This window comes from Rhyacophila brunnea, unplaced genomic scaffold, assembly GCF_057557595.1.
Source record: "Rhyacophila brunnea isolate RB1 unplaced genomic scaffold, BYU_Rbru_1.0 scaffold_107, whole genome shotgun sequence".
Classification (NCBI taxonomy): Eukaryota; Metazoa; Arthropoda; class Insecta; order Trichoptera; family Rhyacophilidae; genus Rhyacophila; species Rhyacophila brunnea.
The window spans coordinates 650267-659179 of NW_028232760.1; the positions used below are offsets into that span (position 1 = coordinate 650267).

At 25.7% G+C, this 8913-nt stretch overlaps 1 pseudogene; it reads right to left on the minus strand.

Annotated features, from left to right (window-relative positions):
* Positions 1-960: 960 nt before the first annotated feature.
* LOC147078761 (uncharacterized) lies at positions 961-1725 on the minus strand (annotated as a pseudogene).
* Positions 1726-8913: the final 7188 nt, after the last annotated feature.

Below are 8913 nucleotides of genomic sequence, written 5' to 3' on the forward strand. Positions count from 1 at the left end.
AAAACTCTTTAGCATAAGAGAAAAAAGTAATGCTTGCGATCAATGTATCTACAAAATATTTACTATTCGGAAATCTTAAACCGGCAGAAGAGGCTAGATTTTACTGCATTAAAGAGAGAAATATATTTTTTGGGAAGATCAAGGAGCTCGAATTATAATAAACCTTATAAAACAGTTTGTCACTTGGTGAGCGAATGTAAGAGAAATTAGGTTGTGATTACACAAGAAGTCATGATGAAATAGCGAGATTTCTATAATTTTTGATATCTAGAAAATACAATTTTAAAAAAACATAGAAAATTCGTATATAATTAGTGCAAGAAATTATGGAAAATAAATTTGCAAATAAAAGTCGCTATGAGACGAAAAACAGATGTCATGTTAAAAAATTAACGCTCTTGTTCATTATTTACGACAAGAAAAATATTGTTCATCACTGATAGAATTAATTGTCACTAGCATCTTTAACAACCTTGGTAGAAATCAAGAATATTGAAATATTTGCAAATGGACATTCTATGATCAATAAATTTAAAGCGCAAATAAAAAAAATATAAAAACGTAGAATGTGGTGGTTACAAAATTTCTCAAGAAATATTTGAAAAAACTTGGAATATCAATGGAGTCGAGCTTATGTGCAAGCCATGGGAATGAAAAAACACTTGACGGATAAGTCTTGATAGGAGAAGAGGTATCGGTAAGGATATAGCAGAACAATAGAAAGTGATAAGAAAACTAATTATAAACTGTGTTTATTATCGCAGAATATTTGAGTTCATATGAAGAAGAACCACAAATATTATACTTCTTGTACTTTTTGAATCGATAAGCTTGTATTTTTTTATGATTAGAAGATGTAACAAAAGACTATAATGCAGTAAAAATAAAGGATTTGTTCATTCTAGAAAACAAAATATTATACGATGATATCAATTAAATTTAGATAAATATTTTATTCTATTATAATAAAAGGACGGCATTGATGCAACCGTCATTTTCAGGATGATTAGTTATTTGTGCATATTTTCCCCAGACAATTTTACTTCCACAAACAATTCCTAGTTCACTCACATTAACTTCAATTATTGTCCCTTTTTGTAATATTCCAAGTTGTGTTCCAATTGAACTATGTGGATTTTGTTTTACACCAATTATTGGAAGATTGAAAGTAGCCTTTAGTTCTGAGTGACTCACATGTGCAAATTTATATCGCATAGCCATCGGTCGAATAAAACGTTCATATTTTGGTGGTTTTCTCGTAAAACCTTCCCCAACAAAACAAGGCTTTGTTACTATCCTCTTCCATTGTTTCGTACCTCTTTTTCCCGTAGCAAGAACTTTGAAAGTATCTATTTCTGGTATGCCTTGAACTTTAGCAATAGGAACACTATATTTCGAAGCTTTTTCTTGTCGCTGCTGCTTTATTACACTACTAACTGTTCTTGCTGTGTCACCACGATCGAGTAAGAATCCTGGAAGTGCTTCATCTGCATTTGATTTTATTGTCGCTTTTTCTCGTGTTTTCTCTTTTATTGATTTCTTAAGTTGGATCTTTTCTGCACGTCGCTTCTTGTTGAACATTATTGCTTGATGTCCATGTAGTTTACGGGCCATTTTTTGTATTTTGTGTGGCTCACGTGCTGCTTTCTTTGCTACTCGAATTGTGTGATCTGGTGCTTTTCCATATTTTTTTATATGCTCTTCTATGTAATTGTTTTGCGGCATTTTTAATTGGGCATTCTAAAACAAGCTATATTAAATTTGAAAAATGAATTTTTTAATAATTTGGTCCATGGAAAATAATTAATTGTATTGGAATTAATGAATCTAAATCATTTTGTTTCTAATTAGATACCTTTTATTATAATTATCTTGAAATATTTGGTATGAACTTATAAAAGATCTTGAAGTCTTAACAAAAGATAGACTTTCAAAGCATGTGACTATAAAATATTTTTGATCTAACTATTTAAAAAAGAGATGAGATAAAATTGAATATGCATGAAATGAAAGTAATTAAAAATTAAAACGAATATTCTGACAAGAAACCGAACAAGTTAAAATGATCAAAAAATAGAATAATTTAATGTTAAAAATTAACTCATAAATAAATAATTCTCGACTTCATGCGTCTTTACTATTTAAAACAATTGTTTAATCTAAATTCTAATGCAGGAATTAAAAAAACAACGTAAATTTCAGCAAAAATATGACAATATAGAGGCAAATTGGAACTTTAAATCAATTTAAGTATCTTTAAAATCAGAAAAACATTTATAAACTTAATAGATTTGTCTCATCATATATTTTAAAAACTATTTTTGCATTTAACAACATGATATTTTTCAACTGCGAAAGAATTTATGCCAATTTTCTTCAGAATTATAAAATAACACACAAATTAAAGGACATCAAGCCTAAAATATCAAATAATATCGATCATCATATATTTAGGTCTAAGTTAGCTTCCAAAAAAAATAATGATAAACAATTATTTTATGGCAATATATATTAAACAAGAGTCTTTAGTTGAATATTTTTATTCACCTTTGAAAAATATTATAATAATGAGCATTTTTTATCATTTTTCTTAGTATATAAAGCAAACCCCTTGCATAAAGATATAAAAGAAATAAACCTCAAAAACTAGAGCTCGCAATTCACTATTTTATAATCCATTAATTATGTCAATAAATCTTCTTGCGGATTCAAGCGTTTAAATCAGCTTTTGAAAATTCTATTATGTGATATTTCTGAAATAAAATGTAGTTTTCGGAATTAACAAAAACAATAATAAACGATTTTTCAATGATTTTTTGCCTAATAAATTACATTATACAAGAAATTATGGCTGTTTATATTCGAAATAAAAATTTTTAGCAACTAATTAGTTCGAGTGAGAATTAATAAAAAAATATTATGATCTATTTATGATTTGGCCTTAATTTGAAAAATATATGTTTATGGCTAGAGAAATATATTTTGATGTTAAAAAGTAAAAATCTAAAAACAACATTTTAGAACTAAGAAAATATGTATAATAATACATTTTTGTAGTATTGACTTTATAAATACTATTTTTGTTATATAGCTATATATAAAGATGATTTTTTAAATCAGATTTGAGATTTATATGTAGATTTATCAAATAAATAAAATATCTGCGAATCACATTTAAAACTAAATAATTACAAGCAAGAATTTATTGTCATAGTAAAAAATTTTAAAGACTATAATATCTAATCTAAATGCTATAAAAATATTAAATAGCAAAAAAAAAGGGATTTTCTTTTTTTATGTTGATATGCATTTTATAAAATGTTTATCGATATTCGAAAAATTATATTTTAAAACTAAAAAGTATATATTAAGTCATTGAACACTATTATTCCCATAAAAATCATCCAAAAAGTATAATCGCGTCTAAAGAAACCCATGAAATCAAAAAATATATCATTAAAATATTATAACATTGATTATACAATTTCAAGATTAATAATCTAAAATATAAAGCTAAAAAAATTGATAATATTTTGTCTTTATTACTTATTCTCGCAATTACATAAAATCCCGTCTTAGTATTGTGTTTCTACAGTCACAATAGACAAAATATCAAATTAAATGTAATTAGATTGTGCTTTAAAATATGCTATCAATATAAAGTCACGTCTATTTTAGCTGATATATAATATATTTAGTAACGGCTTATCTAAAATTTTATTTTTCTTTTCATGAAATGGTTTGAATCACAACGATATGATCTATTTTACTTGAAGACTGATAAGAACTTTTGTGTAATTTAAGGTATTTTACATGTTGAATTCATAAAATTTAACGAAAAAGAATGATAATTGAATAATATTACGAAAGATGCTTTGATTTTACAAGAGAAATTAATAAAAAAAAATTGCAAAAAAAATGCATAATAAACAAACACACGTATTTTTATTTTTATTTTTATTATGTACTTAGACTCTTTAATAGAAGTCTGTAGTTATAAACTAAATTTTTATTTATCTTTGATATTAAAAACAACAATGAATATGTGGAAATAATTATCATATAAACCATATATAAAAAATAAGAATTAATTGATCATTCTGATATTTATTTATAAAATCGATTTGGTTATAATTATTGATTGTATAACCAATAAATTTGTATTTTAAAAGTTATCTTATAAAAAAATATATTTCATCATTGTTTACACAAAGATATATTATGGAATTATAAAGAAGCAAAAACATATTTTATTGCTATTATTTCATTATCAGTTTATATCACATCAAAATTAGCTGGTGGGTTACAAAAAAATTTATTTATTGTTTTATAATAAAATGATTTATACATATAATGCATACAAATTTAGCCTTTTAAATGAATTTAATAATTACTCTACATATTTTAAAACCTAAATTTATTTTTAATATTATCACCATGCCCCTTATTTCCTGTACAATGTAAAATTTCCTGTCTCTTTTAATCTAGTAGTTACTTTAAATACCTCTTATGCCTAAACAAAAATTATAAACAATATTTATAAATAAGAAAATATATATTTACAAATTTTTTTATTATGGCACCTGTCTTCGCTCGTATTAAAATCAACAATATCATCTGCCTTCAATTTAACTTTTTGCTTACTTTTTAATATAGTTTTTCTCTATCATCATTTTTTGTAAAATAATTTAAGAGCAAGTTCAAACTTTCGAATGCGGCTATGCTTATTTAAATTCTACGATCTTTATATTTTACTATACATCTTTTTGTAACCAGACATATATTCAAGGGTTTTCTGTATCGTTTTCTCTTTGTTCATATGCTTCGCATATAATCCTCAATACATTTTTGTATGTCTTATAGTATTTTATAACCATCACACATCTTTTATGTTATATGATACTATTCGTGTTCTGTGTTTTTAAATTAATGTGCTTTGATTTGCAAAAATAAAATAATTATCGCGGTTTTTTACAAATATCAACTAGCTTTAATTATATGTAAATCTTATTTCCATGTATCAATTGGATTTTTTTCGCATTCTTAAAAGTATCTGGTCGACAATGTGGTGTGTTCTATGCGCTATGTGTCTATTATCCACCTTTATAATTGTATTTTCGCTTTATAATCTTTGATTTGTTTTTTGTTTATGACAAATGATACTGTGATACATCAATTATATAGTCATGTAAATATATGAAACCTTATGTGTTGTTTATATTTAATTTCGGCGTAAAGTAATTCAATCTCTGTGATCATAATATGAAATTTACGAATATTATATTTATTAGTTTGTAATATATATAGATCTGTTTTTATTTTACCATTCTCGCATTATCAACTGATTGCAAAATATATGGTTTCTCTATAGCACCGAAAAGAAGATAAAAAATGTTATTATGTAAACTATTAAGCAATTTGACAGAAAGAGATTCATCAATTGAAAAAAGGCATTGAGTTTTTGCGATATTTTTTTAAATTGATGTATTATATAAGTGCTAATATTTTCATATAAGAAGACTCCATATTTTATGTAATAAACTCCGAATGATTGTTAAAAGGAGTTTAAATTTGCCATTTTATACCATATGAACATTCAACATCGTCACATGATATATATAATGCCTAAATTTCGAGTCTCTTGCCCGTTTGTTTTCTGGGAATATGACATTTAGCAAAATAAGCATATTCAAAAATGTTTTAAAATTTTAAAAATATTAATTTTAATGTTCACAAATCCGGATGAGAATAACGATTTTCGCAATATATTTTTATCTTTGTTTGCTTGTTGAAATATCCATGGTCTTTTTATTGATTTTAGCCGTAATTTACAATCCTTTAGCAAAACCTCTTAGTAAAAAAATATTAAAGATTTTTTTTAATGTCTTTTTCGGACAACATCTTTCATTGTTTTTTGCATTTATAAATCAACAAATAAACGACAATTGAAATACAGTTTTTCAATGCTATATATAGATAATTTACATATATTTTGTGAGCTTAATCAAACGGTTTGACGTGAAACTTATACAGAGAAGTTCCCTATAGCATTTTTCCGTGTGTCTCTTGCAACAAAGAGAAAATACACAAAAAAATAATATTATTAGAGGATTTTCTTGTAAAAAATATACATAGAATTACATCAAATTGAGCTATAGAATGATAATATAGAACAAAACTAATCAAAAAAAACTTTCTTTTTTTATTATTAGTATCATTTAAATCATGAAAATAAAGTGATTGTTTAGAGCTATAAATTTGATTGATTATAATATATTGAAATTTTTGATATGAATTTATAAAAATTTTGCATACATTTTTCATAAAACCATGTTAGATTTATCTCTATTACTTTTTAACTAACTTTTACTCAGAGACAATCGCTTTAAAGATGATATTAGCCCATTTTTAGTATATTCAGCTTTAAATTGTTCATATATTTTTCTTTCAATATCATAAAAGTTTATTTCTTGAATGATAAAAAGCAATATATCGTTTATATACTTGTATTCATTATTTTTTCTAAATTTTCGTGTTGATATTATCGCTGGGCCAAAACATATAGATATGCTTTCTAAGCTCATTTTATTGACCTTTTCATTTCGTGCTATTTCCTTCCACATTTCTATCAAAGATAGAAACAACTCTCTTTCTTTTTCACTAAATGTAAATGGCAGATAGTGTTTGATTTTTTCACGAAGATCATTATGATTGCTTTTACCGAGTCGACACAGAACTTCTATTAAATTTTTATTCACCAAGCCATCTAAATTCTCGCGTAGGTGATATTTTATTGCGAAAGCTATCTCGGCTTTGTTGAATTTACTTGGATCTAATTCTTCTTTCCTTTTTATTGATTGTGTAATTTCTTTCGATTTTTCGCTAGAAACGCATGTTCTGAAAATAGAATCAACTTGTGTGCCATTTTCTCTCATGTAAGTAATCATTTTCATTAAATTTTCATCTATATGAATATCTCTATTATGATATATGCTCTCGTCTTTATTTTTGAAGGGGGATATGGCCTTAAAATACATCCGAAATCCACAAGACTTTATTAATTCCATGCGGCAATAGATGGTAAAAGCTTTTTTTTCTTCTGTGTTTAATTCATCATATGACACACAAACTGCAGATACGATTTTTGAATCTCCTTCATCCGTAAAAACACCGTCTTCGTATATTAAATCCGTATCTTCAACGTCTTTTGCAATATCGTAAATTGATTGTCTTGTTTTATCGTCCTTTTGAACTTTTTCTGATATTAAGTCTGTCTTTTCAATACTACCATTGGAATCTGAACATTCGAGATGCACAAACGAATCCTTAATTTCATTCTCAATATATTTTAGACTCGTAGATTCAATATATTCCTCAGTCCCCTCTCTAAACAAAACAATAGGGTCGTCCTCGATATTTCCAACCTTCTTATTATTATCGGAATTAATTATTGGTGTTTTCTTTAATTTCTCTGTAATTATTTGATCATTTTCAATATCATTAATTTTATAAGAATCCAATGTACTGGACCCATCATCAATAATAGGTTGTTTATCATTCTTGAAATTCGCCGTTCCTGGATCTATAAATATTTCTTTGTTCATATATGTATTTTCTGAAATACTTCTACTGAATCTTGATTTCCTTTTTGCTTCATCTTCATTAATTTTAGACACTTTGCTTTTCGTATCACCATAATACGATTTTGGAACGTTAAGTATGCGACATGAAGTCTCATATTGATATGCCATAGCACTTTGACCACGAATCTGTGTTTGTATCACCAAAAGTACTGGTACTTGAGTCTTCTTACCATTCAATATGTCTATAAATTCCCCATCGTTTTTCTCTTCAGTAGCAATATAACTTTGCCTTTTATATTTACCACGTATACCTGCAATAGAAAAATCTAAAAAATAAAAAAAAATCCACATTATTTTTGGTTTAAACGCCATCCTTTTATAGCTTAATAAAGATTCAATTCACTTATTGGGAAATCAAGATTAATTTCTCTAAATGTATGCTATTGGAGAAATTATATCAAAGATCAGTAAAATCATTTAGGAAAAAAACATGGTGCTTAATTTAATAAAATAATGCGAGACTTAAACTAAGTGCACCTATTTATTGGTCTTTTTAATTATCATTTATTTAAAAGACAAAATCATATTAAATCATCCAATTATCAATTTATAGTGCAATATGGTATTTATTGGTTTGTATTTCATACGATTTAAAATAATTATAAATTCTTCATACAGATGAGTCTTGAGAGTTCCAGAAAATTAATGTAAATAGAACTATTATTAAAGAAAGAGGTTATAAAAAAATATAAAAAACGGCGATTTTGATCGATTATTCTTAGATACAATACTATTTAATATTTCATATATATTTTTTTAAATTAATTCATGTGGCACAAATGTCAACCCACAGAAAAATTTGAAACACGTCAACGATTATTTCCTATTACATCATATAATCATGAATAATTAAAAATACAATTGAATTAAATATGAGCATATGCAAATGTGTGTAATGACAATTATTCGGGGTTTCTCGTGAAAATGGTAGTTTAGGCATAATTTTTAAATACGAAATATAAAATTTGTGGGTCTATGGCACTATAGTATATAGAAAATTTCTTTTTCTAATATTTGGCGTGATTTAAAATTTCAAAACTTTAATTCATGCTAGATTAATATTCATCTATATTGAAAAGAATCCCGTGCGGTTTTTGAAGGCATATGTATTTATCGAATACGCTTGAAAAAAAATAAGTCATTCGAGTAAAATTTGGTAAAATCTCTTATATTTTGTATCTTATAATTTTTTAGTATCTAGAATAAAGTAATGAGGAAGAAAGCTTGCTTTTGTGATATCTATAAATTGACATATTAGAAATCGCTTGAG